Genomic DNA, 19,034 nt, shown 5'->3' with positions numbered 1-19,034 from the left:
AGAATCCAGCAGATCCCCTCACGAAGGGACTGATTCGGGATAAGCATCTCCAGCATGCTCGGAGCATAGGGCCGAAGGATGATATTAGATTTAGTAGTTAGATAACCTTGAAATTTGTAAAGTGTAATTGACATTAGATGATGACTAAAAGTGTTTTATTTATGAGTAAAGTGTTACTATCTCTTGTTGATCGTTTACTATATTTCTTTTGCATGGTTTGACTTCCAGAATAATTATGTTTGGTATATCATATTATTCGAACCTCCACAGTGGGTCATATGTCGGACGTAGGTATGAATCAAGACTGTCATGATTGGTTGCAGAGGTCTAAGTTGCTGGACATGGCTACAACACTCATGAGTGCTCATAAGTTCTTAGCATTGGACTCAACCCATGCTTACTGGAATCACTTCATGGAATTTATGTCGAGTGATCGTGAGACGGTAATATCATACAAGTCTTCAAACCTAGAGATATGATTTGTGCCTATGAGTTGGTTATGCATTGATTGTACGAAAACGCATTCGTAACTCGATGTTATAAAACGTGATGTTGTGTATGATTCAATAAGTAGTAGAGCAAACATATGAGTCGAAGTTTATCTGTTCCTTCTTGGATTAGAAGCTGATATCTAGGCCCCTCGATGATTTTGTTTTGACCTATGTACCGGGCCCGGTCAGAACTAAGTTGATGTGTTCAATTAAGTTCTTTGTCAAACAAATCGGAAATCTGGAAACAAATTGTTGGACAATATATAAGACATTGTTCCATGTATTTGTCCGGCTGATATCTAGAACAGAGGATTATACGTCACTTATCTTAAATGGCGTATCAACATCTTCTCAGTTCCGAGAGACCTTGAAAGAGCTACGATTGTCGTTCAGTTCCTGAAAGTATTATAGTTATAGTTATTAGACTTATCCAAGTGGGAAACTGTTGGATAAGGTGTTTAAGTCCATTACTATTTCTGATATGTACTTGACCCGACCCGACATCGGCATGGTCCATTTGGGTTGCATGGCACCAAGCAATTGGATAAGCTAAAATGAGAGAAATAACACTTATGGTTTATTAATAGACAAAATTGCAAGAATGGTCCCTATGGTTAGGTCGAAATTACCGCTTTGGGCCAAACATGTTTAGGCTAGCACTTATAGTCTAAAGGTTTTCATTTTCTTGCCACTTTGATCCAATTTACTTTAAACTTTTTTGTAATGACGATTTTGCCCTTGGATTTTGTTTTTTCAATTATTTATTTATTTACATACTTTAATAATTAAAAAAAATAAAAAAACAAGTATCTCTCTCTCTCTCTCCCTACATACCTCCCTCCCCTCTCTCTCTCTCCCAAAACCATTTATTGTCCTTTTTTACCCAAACCACCGGAGCCAATCGTCATAACTATCACACCCCAAAAACCGAAGGCAGAAACATTTACGGGGTTGACTCCACGTTGAGTATCAAATCCAATGCACAGAGTAAGTAAAGTAAAACAACCATTACATTACATATAGAAAAAGTTTACATTTGTTTCAAAAGTAAAGTTATACATGTGATACATAGTATATATGAACAAAATGAGACGAGTCTTCTGCGCACTCCGTCTTCGCCAAAAGAGATTGTCGGGTACCTGTCTAATGCGGACCTGAGAATACAAGCGGTTTGAAAATCAGCATAAAGCTGGTGAGTTCATAAGCGGTTAGTTTTCTGAAAATGTACGAGTTCCTTTGGTTTCCTGAAAAAGTAGTTATCCAAGAAAATCCTATATTTTCTTAAAAGTTGGTTACCAAATCCAAAATGTAATGTAAAAGGTGTACAATGAAAACATGATTGTTCTTGTCAATTGTAAAGTTTGGTTATCTAACTTGTTACACTTTTCTGGTTACGTACCACTGTTACCCAGGAAAATTCTATATTTTCCTACATGTGTGTGTGTGTGATGAACTGTTACCAATTCTGATTATGTTCAATGTTATCCCCAGGAAAATCCCATATTTTCCTGAATGTGTGTGTGTGAATTCTCCTGAAAGTCTGATTATCCTTAATTGTACATTAGTTTTATTACGTACATAAAACTAATAATTAAGTGTGAAGTGTTCATAATCTTCATTGCGAGTTCCATAACCATACTTCAGACCAGATATGACTCGGGTCGTGGCCAGTATCCTTTTTTTGACTTTCGTCACCCTTGAACCTTTCGGTTCGGCTGTAGCTAGCAGCCAGGTGCGGGATTGTCAGTCCCGTATAGATCTATACACTCAAGTCACATTCCCTATATAAGAGATTCTGGTTATAGGTGTGGTCCTCCACTCGCGTATCTCTGTGGAGTGTTCACCGAGGACGTGTATCCAATCTTTAAGATTACTCATTACTCTCGTTTCTAGGGAAGTAGTATCTATGACTAACTAAGTTCTAATGGTGCCTGTCCTTTACACTCAAGCCTAGGTGTTTTATTAAGGGCATTACAAACGTTTCATATTTTCTAATGGTGTTTAACCTTTACACTCGATCCTAGGGTGTTTTATTACAGACATTACAAAGGTTTTATGATCTCTATCAATATAAGTGTGAACAATCAATCGTGAAACATAACAGTATATAATAAGAATTGAAATCGTTTAAACAAATAACTCTACAAGTTAAAACAGTTTGTTAGTAGGTTTTCAATTCTTAAAAGTGTGCGAATTATGAAACCATTTAAGTAAAATAATGAATTTAAGTACAAGATATTCTTGTACTTTTGCTTTTATTCCCCCCCCCCCCCCCCCCCCGCCCCTGATAACATTTAAAAACCATTGAAAAAGGGTAGGGGTATGAACTCACCAGACGAGAAAACGTGTCGGTTCGGACGCTAAGTGTCGATTCGAGGCTTGATAACACGCGAGGTTCCTATGTGATATAAAATGGTATACAAATATATCTAATTAGATTTTAAATTACTAATTAGATATGATATTACATTCCAATGAGTGAAAACACTTCAAAACGAGTGTTTGGAGTGAATCGGGTGACATCTACGGACGTGTATTGATGCGTGGGACTTGGGAATTGAGTTTACTCTTCAAGAGTAAACTCCTTATGGAGTTTTTGGCCTCTCATACCATACACACATGAGTTCACGGCCGTGAACTCATGTTTGGGTGTTTTATGGTGCTAAAATGGTCAATAACACTTGAGGGATAATTGGGATGAATTTATCTAAGGCTTTGGATGGAATTAAATCACTAATAACACCATTTAAGGGAGTTTACGGCCCTAAAGATGGAGTTTTCGGCCCTAAACTCCTATGCCCCCTTAGATTGATGATTTAATGGCCTTAAATTAATCACATGTGATTCCTATAATTTTTACAAGCCTTGGTATGAATTTAGGGCACCAAATGACTCATCTTTAGGAGTTTACGGCCCTGGAACATATTCTTGGGGTGTCATAGCCGTAAACACCTAATTGGAGGGTGTTTGACATGTTTAAGGTCCCCAAACTATTTTTAGATGATTCAAGGATTTATTCCAAGGCTATTGGTGAAGTTATATGCCTTTTTAACACTAGAAAATGAGTTTACTCCCCATGTATGAGGAGTTTACGGCCCAAGAAAGATCTTGGGAAGTAAACTCATTTTACTCCTCTAACTTAATGTTCAAGGTGTTCCAAGGCCAAATCCAATATTCTACAATTCATATCTAAGCTTTAATGGAGTTTTGGAAGGGTTTAAGGGCATAAAAACCCCATTTATATGAGTTTACGGCCCAAGCATGTTCTTGGGCAGTAAACTCATGTTTACTCTTCAAAATCCATGTTTAAGGCATTCTAAGTCCATTCCATTAAGCCATTAAGCCATATCTAAGCTCCAAAGGTCGATTGGAAGGGTTTTTGGGCTCTAAAACCCAATTTATGTGAGTTCACAACCTAGGACTGTTCTAGGGCCGTAAACTCATGAATATGATCCTATTCCATGATTTGAACTCGAATTTAAACGCCTAAGATGTTATACTAGGAGTTAGGGTAGTTACCTTGGTGGTTTGGAGCTTAAATTCGATGATTTTGGACCCTTAAACTTGGTTTGAAGAGAGAGGTTAGAGAGAGAGTAGAGACAGGAATCAAAAGCTTCAAATGAAAGCTTGAATACGTTTAAATAGGTCCCAAAACTTGGACACGGTGGAATTCTACCCTATACCGGCATTAAACAGGGCTTTTGGTCGCACCCGATTAAGTTGCCCTAACTCAATATGGTTGATTCTAGAAATGTTCCGATCACTAATATGAGGTGTTAGAATGAGTTCTAAAGGTATTAGGACACCCATTAAGTCATAATATAAAATACACATTAATGACTTAATTAAATGATGGGATCGAAAACGAAATTGGTAACGGCGATTGGATTATCGAAATGACTTACGAAAAGGGTTACAAGCAATGATACGAATTTTGGGTTGTTACATTATTCCCCCCTTAGAGGGAATTTCGTCCTGAAAGTCAAAGATTTGAACATAGATCGCGAAGTGAAAAGAGATATGAGGATGAATCTACTGCTTCGGGTCTTCATGCTCCTAAGTGGAATCGGGTCTCCGCTTGACATTCGAGCGAACCCTCACTATCGGGATGCGGCTTTCTTTCGTACAATCAACCTATCAATCCATGATCTCAATTGATTCATCCATGAAGTTTCGGACTTCCGCTGATTACGATCTCATCAAAGGGATTACTAGGGTTTCGTCAGGTCGGCACTCCTTACAAACAAAGATGTGGAACACCAGATGGTTGCTGCTGAGTTCTGAAGATAACTCGGAGAGGGCTTCAGAATCGGTTCCTAACGAGGATCTCGAAGGGTCTAATGTTCCACAAGTTAAGTTTTCTACACTTCTCAATGCGTACTATGTCTTTCCAGAGTAAGACTTCCAACAAGTGGGTACATTTTCATGTGGCAGAGTACCTAAGGGTCCGATGGTCCTAAAGGAAATTTCTAGGTGGGTTTGCGATTATAGCCGGTGGGACCCAAGAATTGACGGGTTTCCATGGGTATCCTCGGTACCGACTAATTCTTTATTGCTTTTAGTTTTTGGAAAGGTCCACAAGTATGACTGCTTTGCTTATCTACTTTACCGAAAAGTGGTTTGACTGAAGGCCACCACTACTATCTCGTAGTGATCATATCAAGCCCTGGTTGCTGCCTTGGATACATCGTCCTCACTGAGGTTTTGGTTACGAGGTAATTACAGGGATTAGGTCGATGCGAGACTTGACTACGCGTTCGGAAAGAATTCTCAAGAATTCTTCGGAAAAGGCATCGGGGGAAAGAGTTGCAGACTTCTCGTTTCTCGATGATCACACGGATGAGGAATACGTGGGAAAACTTTTTAAGCTATGATGTACGAAGATCAAGAGAGTCGGGTCGGAGGAAAGTTAAGACGAATGGCTTTCTCGAAACCAGGAATAACAGCACGAATAAGGCTCGGTCATTACATGCTAAAGATGACATCAAAGCATTTCATGAAAAGTTTGCCATTAGATCGAACGGAAAAGAATAATTGTCCGGATTAAGGATACAATCTATGAAGATGACGTTAACGTTCTACTTCTCACTTGTTATTCATTTCGACGGTACACGTTTTCGATTACTAACGAACGACGGGATTTAAAAAGATGTTTGAATGGGTGGTTAGAAATTTTCTTTCGGCAATAAAATCGAAAAGAATCACAGGCATAAGATTTATCAAAGGGAAATATACCTGTGGCAACGATGGGATCGGTGGCTGTTTCCACTTGTCCTATCGCTAGAACTCTTCCGGTGTTGCCAGATGTTACTGCCTTGGGGCAGTTTCGCTTGAAATGTCCAACTTCTCCACAACCATATGACCCTTTATGCCATAACTATTGCAAAATACCTCTATACATGGACCAGAAGGGAGGTGATGATAGTTGCACTTGTCACAACTAGGAAGGGTTCCAACATACCTACTGGCAGGTTTTCGAGTTGAGGATCCAACAATAGAAATAATTGCAGGGGAAGTGGCAGCATGATCTGCCACCGTTTGCTGCCTCTTCGAAGACTCTTGCGATGTCTGAATTTTATCCTTCTTCCTAATTTTTATTTTCTCACCACTCCTCTCTGTCGGCTCAGGAGTGGTAGCTGTCTCTTCAGGGTGATCACTATGATCGATTAAGATTTGTGCTAAGCGTTTGGCGCTATCGTATGTATTCGGCCTCGCAGCTATGACGTTTCCTTTTGTTGGCTGGGTCAGCCCCCAGATGAATTTCTCTATCTTCTTACTCTCCGGGGTAACCATTCCTGGGCAGAGTAATGCTATGTCATCGAACCTGGAAGTGTAAGCGATGATATCGGAACCCTTCATCTTCAGGTTCCAGAGTTCGTGTTCTAACTTCTACATTTCTCCCCGAGGGCAGTACTTAGCCAGTAGTAGTTCCTTCATGGCTTCCCAACCCATGGCGTTGGCTACAGGTAAGGTTAGGGATTTGACTCGGCTGTTCCACCAAGTCAGGGCTTTGTCGATAAAGGTGCAGGCGGCAAACTTCACCTTGTCAGATTCTGAGCAGGCGCAAATTTCAAAGACGGATTCGATTTTCTCTAACCATCGGGTGAGGGAAATGACACCTCTAGTGCCATCAAAGGACGTGGGTTTTGCATTCATGAAATCTTTATAGGAACCCTCTTTTCGGTGTCTCTGACTACTTTCTTGGTTTTGGGTTTGGGTACCACCTCCCGAACCACCGGAACCGCCAGAGTTCCGTTGAGACATGGCAGCTATCACTGCAGCTGTAACAGCTGCCTGGAATACTACAGGATAAATTTGGAGAGGAGGTGGTGGTGGAGGGTTGTTGGTCTTGGAGCTGGGTCTCTTTCTTGGAGGCATCTTGATCTAATAAGATCAAGAAAGAGAGGATGATAAGTCCTTTGAATTGAATCAAGAGATATGACAGATATATACTGAATAAGCGATAAAGCAGGAAAGAGTTATCTAAGCGGGAAAAATTATCGCTAAGGGAATGATCAAAGAACAATGCATGAACGAGGATTTCTACCAAGGATTGGCTCGAGAAATACTCCCATAGTATTTCATGATTCGTTACGAAACTGGCTCGATGTTTGTGGTATTAGGGTAAGTTTTAGGCATACCGCATACCATAGTCACTCCCAAGCACATGTTGGCCGTGTCTCGAATGAATATAGTTGGCCAGGCTATATTGATCCTAGACATGACTACATAACTGCCCATGTTTAACCGCAGCGTACGACACCCATTTATTTATGTTTTGTTCTACTTGTAGTTACGGATCTCGACGGTTCGGTATACTTATATACTTTTGAAAATACTTATATTTTGAAGGATACTTTTGGTTCAGAGCACTTAGGCCCCTTAATGTTTATAGTTTTATACCATGTAAGGTTTGGTATACTTTATTCACTATAAACAAGGGCTCTGATACCAATCTGTCACACCCCGAAAACCGAAGGCGGAAACATTTCCGGGGTTGACTCCACGTTGAGTATCAAATCCAATGCACATAGTACGTAAAGTAAAACAACCATTACATTACATATAGAAAAGTTTACATTTGTTTCAAAAGTAAAGTTATACATGTGATACATAGTATATATGAACAAAATGAGACGAGTCTTATGCACACTCCGTCTTCGCCAAAAGAGATTGTCGGGTACCTGTCTAATGCGGACCTGAGAATACAAGCGGTTTGAAAATCAGCATAAAGCTGGTGAGTTCATAAGCGGTTAGTTTTCTGAAAATGTACGAGTTCCTTTGGTTTCCTGAAAAAGTAGTTATCCAAGAAAATCCTATATTTTCTTAAAAGTTGGTTACCAAATCCAAAATGTAATGTAAAAGGTTTACAATGAAAACATGATTGTTCTTGTCAATTGTAAAGTTTGGTTATCTAACTTGTTACACTTTTCTGGTTACGTACCACTGTTACCCAGGAAAATCCTATATTTTCCTACATGTGTGTATGTGTGATGAACTGTTACCAATTCTGATTATGTTCAATGTTATCCCCAGGAAAATCCCAATTTTCCAGAATGTGTGTGTGTGAGAATTCTCCTGAAAGTCTGATTATCCTTAATTGTACATTAGTTTTATTACATACATAAAACTAATAATTAAGTGTGAAGTGTTCATAATCTTGATTGCGAGTTCCATAACCATACTTTAGACCAGATATGACTCGGGTTGTGGCGAATATCCTTTTTATGACTTTCGTCACCCTTAAACCTTTCGGTTTGGCTGTAGCTAGCAGTCAGGTGCGGGATTGTCAGTCCCGTATAGATCTATACACTCAAGTCACATTCCCTATATAAGAGATTCCGGTTACAGGTGCGGTCCTCCACTCGCGTATCTCTGTGGAGTGTTCACCGAGGACGTGTCTCCAATCTTTAATATTACTCATTACTCTCGTGTCTAGGGAAGTAGTATTTATGACTAACTAAGTTCTAATGGTGCTTGTAACGGCCGTAGATCAGGGCTAGTCAACTTAGAGACGATAAGCATCAAAAATGACTTTTTGATGGAATATTATTTAGAAGGATTAATGTTAACCAAGTTGTAGTATATGTCACAAGGTTTCCGTGCATATAAAGAACGCCAAATTCCGAGTTATAACAAAGAAGTTATGACCAGTCGAAGATTTGCGACAGAACCGACACGACCTAGCGCGACCCAACGTGACGTAAATAGTGAATTTAAGGTTGATAATATCTATCCTTAGTGATCTAAACGAGAATTGAAGATCTCATCGATAGTAGTGCAACGACGGAAAGACAGACGAAAACGGATGTCAGACGAAGGAGTTATGAGTTTATAACGGAGTTTTCCTGTCCCGGCCTACTAAAAATAATATATAAGTAATATAATTATAATATATTAAAAATAAATTCAAAATTAGCCAATGCAGTCTAAATGAGAGTTGTAGAGCATAATCTCACCTTCACGGCGATATAAAGAACGTCGAAAACGGAGTTCGTATGCGAATGTTATGAATTTCTAAAGTTCGGGGCGCAAAAACCCAAAACTGTCAGAGACCACGACGTGGCAAGTCTCCTGACACCTCCGGGAGGCCCCCAGATGCAACTTGGGATGACGCATGCAGTGAAGACCAAGCCCACGACGTGGAAAAAGGTTGCCACGACGTGGCAAGGGCCAAATTTTCCCTATAAATAGATTTGAAGGGCCAGCCGAGTTTGGTTGCTCATTCTCTCTTCTCTCTCTCTCCCGTTTTACCTCGATTTGCGTGCAAGAAATATCCCGAAGCCCCGGTATCAACCCCGAGACCCGAAGCGAGTCCCCAAGCCCCGAATATCCCGAGAAGAAAAGAGTTTCCGAGCCGAAGCTCTGCCCGCGAGAAACCCGGTGTGTGAAGATATCCCGGTTTCACCGAAGAATACTACTCTTAGAGCTGTAGTGCTATCCGATCATCTTCTGATCAAGTGAGTGTGTGGTTACTTTCTTCTAACGCATAAATACGAAGTATTTTATACGAAATACGTGTTATGTGTATATTTTGTTGTTATATGTGTGAATGTATATTCACTTTCTTCTACCGCATAGATATGAAGTAATTGCTATGAAGTATGTGCTAGGTGTTTATACATTGTTTGTTTACTTGAGATAAATGTTGAAATAATGTGTTATACATGTTTTAAAAGATTTAAACTTTATATGTGTTTGTATCTACAAATATGTTGGGTAGAACATGGGTAGATGAAATAGTTGATGTGAGACGAAATAATAGGTGTTTTGAACTCAATGTGTTCATTAGGTATTTTTAACTATATGTGTTCACTTGGTGTCCTTGAACTCAATGTGTTCGTTAGGTATTTTGAACTATATGTGTTCATTAAGTATTTTAGAACTCAGTGTGTTCATTAGGTATTTTTGAACTCTACGTGTTCACTTGGTGTTTGAACTCAATGTGTTCATTAGTTATTTCCGAACTCTATGTGTTCACTTGGTATTTTTGGACTTAATGTGTTCATTAAGTATTTTTGAACTAGATGTGTTCACTTGGTGTTGTTGAACTGAGTGTGCACTAAGTGTTTTAGAACTAAGTATTCACCAGATGTTTTGAATTAATGGTTCACTAGGAGTGTTAGAACTAGGTGTTTGTTAAGTATGTTGAACTAAGTGTTTACCAATCGTAATTTGTGGACCTTGGAAGTGGTGGACTTTGTGTCAATTTCTTAGGTCAATCCTTAGGAATAAATGGATAAAGGATAGTTGATTCTTAGGGTAAATCCTTAAGAAATAAAGGAGATAATGGGAATGAGTATTTGGGTTGATTGTTTGATAATTCAATATAATAAATGTATTATTGTGGGTTGACAACCCTACATGCTCACCAGGCTCCCAAGCCTGACCCACTCAGTTTTCTTTGCATTACAGGTAATGGCACAAGAGTATAAATTGGTGGACTTGATGAGAGATTTTGGATTATAGATCAGTAGTTACAAATAACTGTTGTAAGGTCTATTTTATATTGTTTATGCTTTTGGTCTGTATCGGAACATGACATCCCGAGGTTTTATTATTTAATGAAAATACATTCTCTTTGAGAAACGTTTTGATAAATTTTGACATATTTTGTTTTGGGAACAAATTCCGCAACCGTTTTCTTTAAACGATTACTCTGATTTTAAAATAAAGCATAAACAAACTGGTCTTTTCTGGCCGAGAAATTGGGGATGTTATAGTTGATATCAGAGCATTAGTTTAAGCGAACTAGGAATTTTTAGGAAATTTCTAGACTTAAACTTAGAATGCTAAGTAATGATTGGGAGGAGTGTGTCTAAAATATGTTAGGTAGTACACCTAAATTGACACAAGCACTAGTTTATTTTAGGAGCGATGCCTAAAATGCTTTTATGTGCTAAATGTTATATGTTGCCATATATGATATTATTTGTTCGGATCTATGGTCTGTTGCCGACCGGATCTGGAAACCTTATGTGTTTAGGATTCTAAGCGTATGTCTACGGTATTAGAACTAGCATGCAAATGTTTCGGAGTGATAAGGATGATTTAATTATCTATCGTGGATGAGGATCTAATTTCACCTTATTCGGTGTGTAGATCAAAAATGGTAAGAACCAGGAGTGGCGTTGGAAACGTGGATGAAAACAGGAATCAACCACCAGTGATTGAGCAAATACCTGTTGTAGCAGCAGCACCAGAACCAATAAGGATGGCTGGGGTGCAAGCCATGATTTGGGCTATGTTAGCCGAACAAAGGGATGAGATACGACAGATGTTACATGAAAATAGGGACGAACCTATCATACCTATTGAGGAACCCGATCTGATTCCCGAACAATTGGAGGAAGGAAACAATAGTCACGCTATGAGTCAAGTTAGGACTCAAGGAGAATGAAGGAATGACCCGAAAAGGGGATACAACAAGGATGGGCGAATGTACAAGAATTTCTTGGGCGCCAAGCCGCCAAGTCTTTCTGGGAGCCCAAAGCCTGTTGAGATTATGGATTGGATCTCTGAAATGGAGATGGTATTTGAAAGTTGTGACAGTAGCAACAAACAGAAGACTGTCTTTGCAGTTAGACAACTGAAGACTGGAGTCTTGAGTTGGTGGAAGTTGTTGGCAGATACAATGCCAAGAGGAGAATCCATGCAAATGTCTTGGGAAGCATTCGTGGAGCAAATGAAAATGCAATACTGCTCAGAGATAGATCTAATAGACCTAAACAACGAATTTCAGAACCTGAAGAAAGGAAAGATGAGTGTGGATGAGTATGCCACCGCGTTCACCGAGAGGATGAAGCTATTCCCCTACTTGGTGCCTACTGAACTCTCCAAGATCGATAGGTTTGCTAACGAATTGCCCACAGACTTTGGCCCAACAGTCAAAATGGCAAATACCTTGAAAACGGCCGTTAGAGCAGCCAGGAATGTTGAGACCCAGATAAGAGAGAAGGGTCTGGAGAGAGTTGAAGTTGGAGAGAAAAGAAAGCATGAAGGTTCTTCAAGGTCCGACGAGAAGAGAAAATTCTCGAAGTATGGTTCGTAAAAGTTCGAAGGAGGAGGGGATGAAGCGAAATGGTGTGATAAGTGCAAGAAGAAACACTTAGGAAAATGTGGCGAGGAGGTTACATGTTTCAAGTGTGGAAAGACTGGGCACTACGCCAATGAATGTGCATCTAGTAAGAGAGTATGTTATGAGTGTAACGAAAAAGGGCATATTTTGATCAATTGCCCGAAGAAGAAAGAACTAGCAAAGCCAAGGGCATTCCACATGATCCTCAACGAAGCGAATCAAGGATGAAGATTTTATATCCGATAATCAGTTATGAAGTAGCGATGCGAATAGTAACTTGTGGTGTAGCCTATTAGAGGCATAGTATAGGGTTAACTTGAACCTTTGTGTAATCGTTTCAAGAATTAATATAAACCCTAGTTTTGAAATCTATGTGATATGTATGGTTTTGATATCTATGTGATATGTATGGTTTTGATATCTAGGTGGTATCTATAGTTTTAATATCCGATGTAGTGGATGATTGTGTGATTTTGTGTAGTGACTTGGTTGACTGAGCGATAATACTTGGGACGAGTATGAGTAGGTGTGAATAGTAGTAGAGATCTATACTACTGGAAGCACAGGACTCACGCTTGGATCAGGGAAAGTAACAAGGTTACCAAGAAGCTAATAACTGATTCCATTTTATTCAAGTATGTCATTACCATTGTTTCAGTAATGACTAGTAAGATGGTTGTTATTCCGACCCTAGTGGTCATATCAATTGAGTCCGACTACGATGAGAGGTCATCGGGACACGACCCATCGGTCTATTACAATAGATAAAGGAATGTATTTATCCCAGGAAGACGAAGGAGTCCGCAATAAGGATTTATTTTGTAACTTGAAGGTTACGATTGAAAGTACAACGTAGTACGAAAAGTAGATGCAAGATTTGGGCATCGTCTGTAGTCAAGAAAGCCATAGAAATAAACACTCTTTCGAGGAAATATAGAACTTACGGTTATTACCTAGGATGAAGAAATTACGTGTGGAATCATTATATAAGCCCTATTTCGTTGATGATTCCGGGACGTAATCATCCTAAGGGGGAGATAATTGTAACGCCCGTAGATCAGGGCTAGTCAACTTAGAGACGATAAGCATCAAAAATGACTTTTTGATGGAATATTATTTAGAAGGATTAATCTTAACCAAGTTTTAGTATATGTCACAAGGTTTCCGTGCATATAAAGAACGCCAAAATCCGAGTTATAACGAAGAAGTTATGACCTGTCGAAGTTTTGCGACAGAACCGACACGACCTAGCGCGACCCAGCGCGACGTAAATAGTGAATTTAAGGTTGATAGATATCTATCCTTAGTGATCTAAACGAGAATTGAAGATTTCATCGATAGTAGTGCAACGACGGAAAGACAGACGAAAACGGATGTCAGACGAAGGAGTTATGAGTTTATAACGGAGTTTTCCTGTCCCGGCCTACTAAAAATAATATATAAGTAATATAATTATAATTTATTAAAAATAAAGTCAAAATTAGCCAATGGAGTCTAAACGAGAGTTGTAGAGCATAATCTCACCTTCGCGGCGATATAAAGAACGTCGAAAACGGAGTTCGTATGCGAAAGTTATGAATTTCTGAAGTTCGGGGCGCGAAACCCCAAAACTGTCAGAGACCACGACGTGGCAAGTAGTGCCACGACGTGGCAAGTCTCCTGACACCTCCGGGAGGCCCCCAGATGCAACTTGGGATGATGCATGCAGTAACGACCAAGCCCACGACGTGGCAAGGGCCAAATTTTCCCTATAAATAGATTTGAAGGGCCAGCCGAGTTTGGTTGCTCATTCTCTCTTCTCTTTCTCCCGTTTTACCTCAATTGGCGTGCAAGAAATATCCCGAAGCCCTGGTATCAACCCCGAGACCCGAAGCGAGTCCCGAAGCCCCGAAGATCCCGAGAAGAAAAGAGTTTACGAGTCGAAGCTCTGCCCGCGAGAAACCCGGTGTGTGGAGATATCCCGATTTCACAGAAGAATACTACTCTTAGAGCTGTAGTGCTGTCCGATCATCTTCTGATCAAGTGAGCGTGTGGTCACTTTCTTCTAACGCATAAATACGAAGTATTTTATACGAAATACGTGTTATGTGTATATTTTGTTGTTATATGTGTGAATGTATATTCACTTTCTTCTACCGCATAGATATGAAGTAATTGCTATGAAGTATGTGCTAGGTGTTTATACATTGTTTGTTTACTTGAGATAAATGTTGAAATAATGTGTTATACATGTTTTAAAAGATTTAAACTTTATATGTGTTTGCATCTACAAATATGTTGGGTAGAACATGGGTAGATGAAATAGTTGATGTGAGACGAAATAATAGGTGTTTTTAACTCAATGTGTTCATTAGGTATTTTGAACTATATGTGTTCACTTGGTGTCCTTGAACTCAATGTGTTCATTAGGTATTTTGAACTATATGTGTTCATTAAGTATTTTAGAACTTGTCACAACTGGAAATTTTGTGTCATGTAATCTTTACACTCAAGTTAATGTGAATCAAAAACTTAAGAGCATGTGTGATACCTACTATTATGACATCAAAAACTTCAATCAAATACATTATACAAGTACTGCAAATAGTCATCAAACAATTGGAAACCATAGAAGTTCTTGTTTAGGTCCACTTTGGACTAGGACTTCCTTATTGGACCCAAATGGACCAATAAGCTTCCAATTTGACTATCATGGGCTTAGAACCCTAATTAGGCTCTATTTGGACCCACATTAATTTATTTCAACATTTTGGGCCATTTTGGGCCTAGAATGAAATGAATTAAAAGCTTTGATCCATGAATAACTCAAACTAGTCCAACAAAAATGTAAAAATCATACTATATTCTTTTATGTTAAAACTCACCCAAACTAACTCTAATATTGGGCTTAGGGGCAAAAAGCCCAAATTTTTCCTTTTCCCTTCAAAACTCTCGGCCCAATACCCAAACCCAAAAGAAGAGAGGGTTGACTTTGTGTGTGACACCTCACCATTATCCAAAGGATTTCCATGCAACATATCACATACCTCCATGCAAGTATCACTTCAAAGATCACTTCTCCTTTCCTCTCCCCTCACTCTCGGCCGAAACACACACACATACACCAAAAATCTCTCAAACTCTCTCTAGAACACTCAAGAAAACTTCCTCCCTCTCCACTCAAAGATCTCGAAATTTAAGAAGCTTTCAAGAGGATCCTTCCACAAACTCTTCATCTAAGGTAAGATTATGCTTGGATCTATGACTTAGATTCTTTTTGTCATCAAAATCTTTTCCTAATCCATGCCAAAATCATGATCTTACCTCTTAGAAGCATACCAAACTCGAGATCTTCAAGAAAAGGGTGCTAAGGCCAAAAATCACCAAGTTTTCTTCCATCTTTTCTTCAAAAACCGAAATCACACACTAAGGTGAGCTTCATACCCCCTATTTTCTGTTTTTATGAGTTTTGTGGGGGGGGGGGAATACAAGTGAAAGTGTAGATCTATATGTGTTCTGATGGATGAGGAGTGTCAAAACAGTTTCAATCAAAATATTTTCTGGAAATATACTCATTTGGAGGATTAAAAAATATAAATTTCAAGCTTAATGGGCTAAAAATGACAATTTCGGCCCAATAGGGCCCATTATGCGAAATTTTTTGTTTTGGAGGGCCAAAACTGTGTTTTTCTGTAAAATAGTGGACTGATAGTGTTCCAAGTACTTTTCAAAGGTTTAAAATGCTTTTTCAATTTAAAAAGGACCAAAGTTGCAAAAAATTTCCAATTTGGGCCAAAATTGTCAAAACTGCGAAAAAGAGGGGTTATAACCGAGAAAACTGCATTTTCAGGGACTTAAACTGTTTTCAATGAAAAATATGCTGAAAAATATTAATTTCAATAATTTTTGGTGTTAAAATTTCAAGAAAAATGATTTAAGGACCAAACCGGAAAGTTATTTAACTAGAGGGTTGAAAAAGTAAATTTTACAAACAATGAGGGGCTGAAAACAGAAAACTTTCAAGGCTAATTCAATACACGCAATTTGATCAAATAATGGCACCGCGACTACCGACGAAATACAATACACAACAATACCAAAAAGTCGTTAAACGAATTGGTTCGGTCACGAACCAATAAAAATCCGAAACTACTAACGCGACGATACCTCGATTCATACAAGTAACATTTGGGAATTCAATATACACGCGAGAGTGCACAGACGTCTACGCACTATCTTTGGGCCCCAAAAGTGTAAAATCTTGTTTGTTGGGCCTAGCTAGCCCAATGACCTGATCTTAAGGCCCGAAGACTTCTACCTTACGAGGTGTTGGGTCTTACCCGATCTAACACAGCGTAAAAGGACTTTCAATGGCTCGTATACTATCGGTCCCCAAGGGTCCTTTGGTATTGCTAGTAAAGTCGGTATTTCATGCGAGGCGGGTCAGGGACCCCTCGTACCTTTTTTTTTTATCCCCAACCTGTTAATGGAGTCATCGGGGTCTTCGTGTCCTCTTTCTCTTCGGATGTGGGGAAGTCAGGGCGGTTGGATAACGTGATTAGTACGGACGACGCCTTCGGGATCGTTAGTATAGTTATAAACTGGTCGTTTGTGTAACGCGTGTTTATAGCAATTAATCATGCTCAAAAATAATCCAATGTCGCCTGCAATTGATAACTTCATGCGTTGCAATGGTTTCATTTTAACTTCATGGAATTCAAGAATTAGGAAAACATCGGGTTTTCCTAGGGTTTTTCAATACATTCGGTTTTCAAAACGTACACAATTTTGATGAACATTTTCTTTACAATTATAGAAACAAACAAGCATACTTATGGATCTTCACAAATGTTTTCAAAAGCTCTTTTCAGAAAATATCGGATTTTCTAGTAGTTTTCAGAATGATACAAAACATTGTTTTTCAAATACCGCTTATGAACTCACCAACATTTCACATGTTGACGTTTTTCAAAATACTTGTATTCTCAGGGAACCAGTGAATCAAAGGAAAATGTACTCAGTGATGGCTTGCAGTTTACTTATTAACGAATCGAACAATTTATTTTTGGGAATGTAATGTTTAAACAATGTACTTCATGTAAACTTTATTGGTTGTACTATATTAATGCATGGTGACGAATGTTGTTACGTTTCATGTATATTCAATGTTATGGTATTCAATTGAGTCACGACAGCCCTCGGACGTTTCCGCCGTCTGGTTCGGGGGTGTGACAGGTTGGTATCGGAGCTTTGTTTATAGTGAACTAGCATGTCAAGCCACACATTGATATGCAACTATAAACCAAAAAGAGGGACTAACATAACTCTGAACAAAACAAGTAAATAAAACATGCTTGCTTGCATTAGGAATAAGAACATAACGCCAAATTAAACACAATAATGTTGGTATCTCGGTTAATTCGGGACTTTTCTTAGTGATACCAAGGAGTGAATGTAGCCTGATCAACTACATTCTCTCCAAAGTAAAACTAACACACGTCTTGATGAGATCGGGATAGCTAGGGAACCTAAAACTATACCCTTTATCACTAAAGAGAGAACGCTTGCTTAGTCCGTACAATAGTCATAGCATCCTAGGAATAATGTTAGCATATTTACATACTCGCGCAGACAACATGGCTGGTTTTCATCACCCTGGAGACCCCTATTTCCCTAATCAGGGAAACAACGGGTGGCTAGAGGAGGAGGAGCCTGAGGAAGAGCCTGAAGAGGAACCTGAGGAAGACCCCGAAGAGGAGTCCGACGGGGAACCGGAGGCAGAAGTCGAGGGTGAGCCTGCCGAACCCGAAGAAGACGAAGAGAATTTCGAAGAGGAGCTCGATGACAGCGAAGGGGGTGATTCGGACGCAGAGTCCGAGGACATCAACCACCCTTACCCGATCAGGGTGCCTGCTTATCGTGTGGGCCCCACTGGGCCTACCCCTCCTTGGGGCATTGATCTTTGGAGATGGAGCAGACATCAGGGACAGCGACCCCCGTTTGGCATGTCACGTGAGTTCTTTGACCTGAGGGACGGAGGACCGGCCGACCGAGCCCTACCGGTCATGGTGAGACGATTGCGGGACACCGGCGACCTTGCTCAGGGCACTGCTGATCAAGTACGCTAGTTGTGGACTAGGGTCGAGCGTGCGGAACAGGAGACGCGTGACGTCCTTCGGGAGTTTCACATGAGGCAGGTAAGGTGGGAGTCTCGACTTCAGGACGCAGAACGCTTGGTGGCTCGTCTTCAGGGAGCATCCACATCTTCGGCACCACCTCCTGACGCAGCTCATCACGGTTAGGGATAGACTTATCATCGTAGGTCATTAGGAACTATGCTATGTACTCCGACTCTATGTTTAAGTGACTACACTACTCATAGAGCCGTTATGCTGTCGAATTAGTGTCACTTATGTATGCTCTTACGAGCAAAATTTTCTTGTATTAAATGCGGATAATATTAATGAACTTTTGTGTGCTTTGCCATGATATTACGAATTGTTATGCGTTGAGATGTTATGATTGTATGTCCGATGGTAGCACTGTCTAAGTTCGTACCATACACCTAGTTAGTAGGATCACAACCTCACAGAAACCACATACACTCAACATCTTTCCATTTCATGACAGAAAGATGCCTCGCCGAGCTACTCGCAGAAATCCCGAACCAACCCCACCCGAAGTTGACTCCACTGCTTTCCAGGCAGCCGTGTCTGCTGCGGTCACAGCAGCTATGGCACAACTTCACCGAGGGAACCACGGAGGAGGCAACGGGCAAGGGTCCGGAAGTTCGAACAACGGGACGAATCAAGGACCCACTAAAACGTGCACCTACAAGGACTTCACAAACGCTAAACCACGAACTTTCAACGACACTGGAGGGGTGATCACTCTGAAGCGATGGATCGAGAAGGTGGAGTCGGTATTCGAGATATGCGACTGCCCTGAGCAGATGAAGGTGAAGTTCGCAGCCTGCACTCTTGTCG

The sequence above is a fragment of the Lactuca serriola genome, chromosome 4 (genome assembly GCF_051521515.1).
Source record: "Lactuca serriola cultivar US96UC23 chromosome 4, Lser_US96UC23_V15, whole genome shotgun sequence".
Classification (NCBI taxonomy): domain Eukaryota; kingdom Viridiplantae; phylum Streptophyta; class Magnoliopsida; order Asterales; family Asteraceae; genus Lactuca; species Lactuca serriola.
This window is presented reverse-complemented; position numbering follows the sequence as displayed.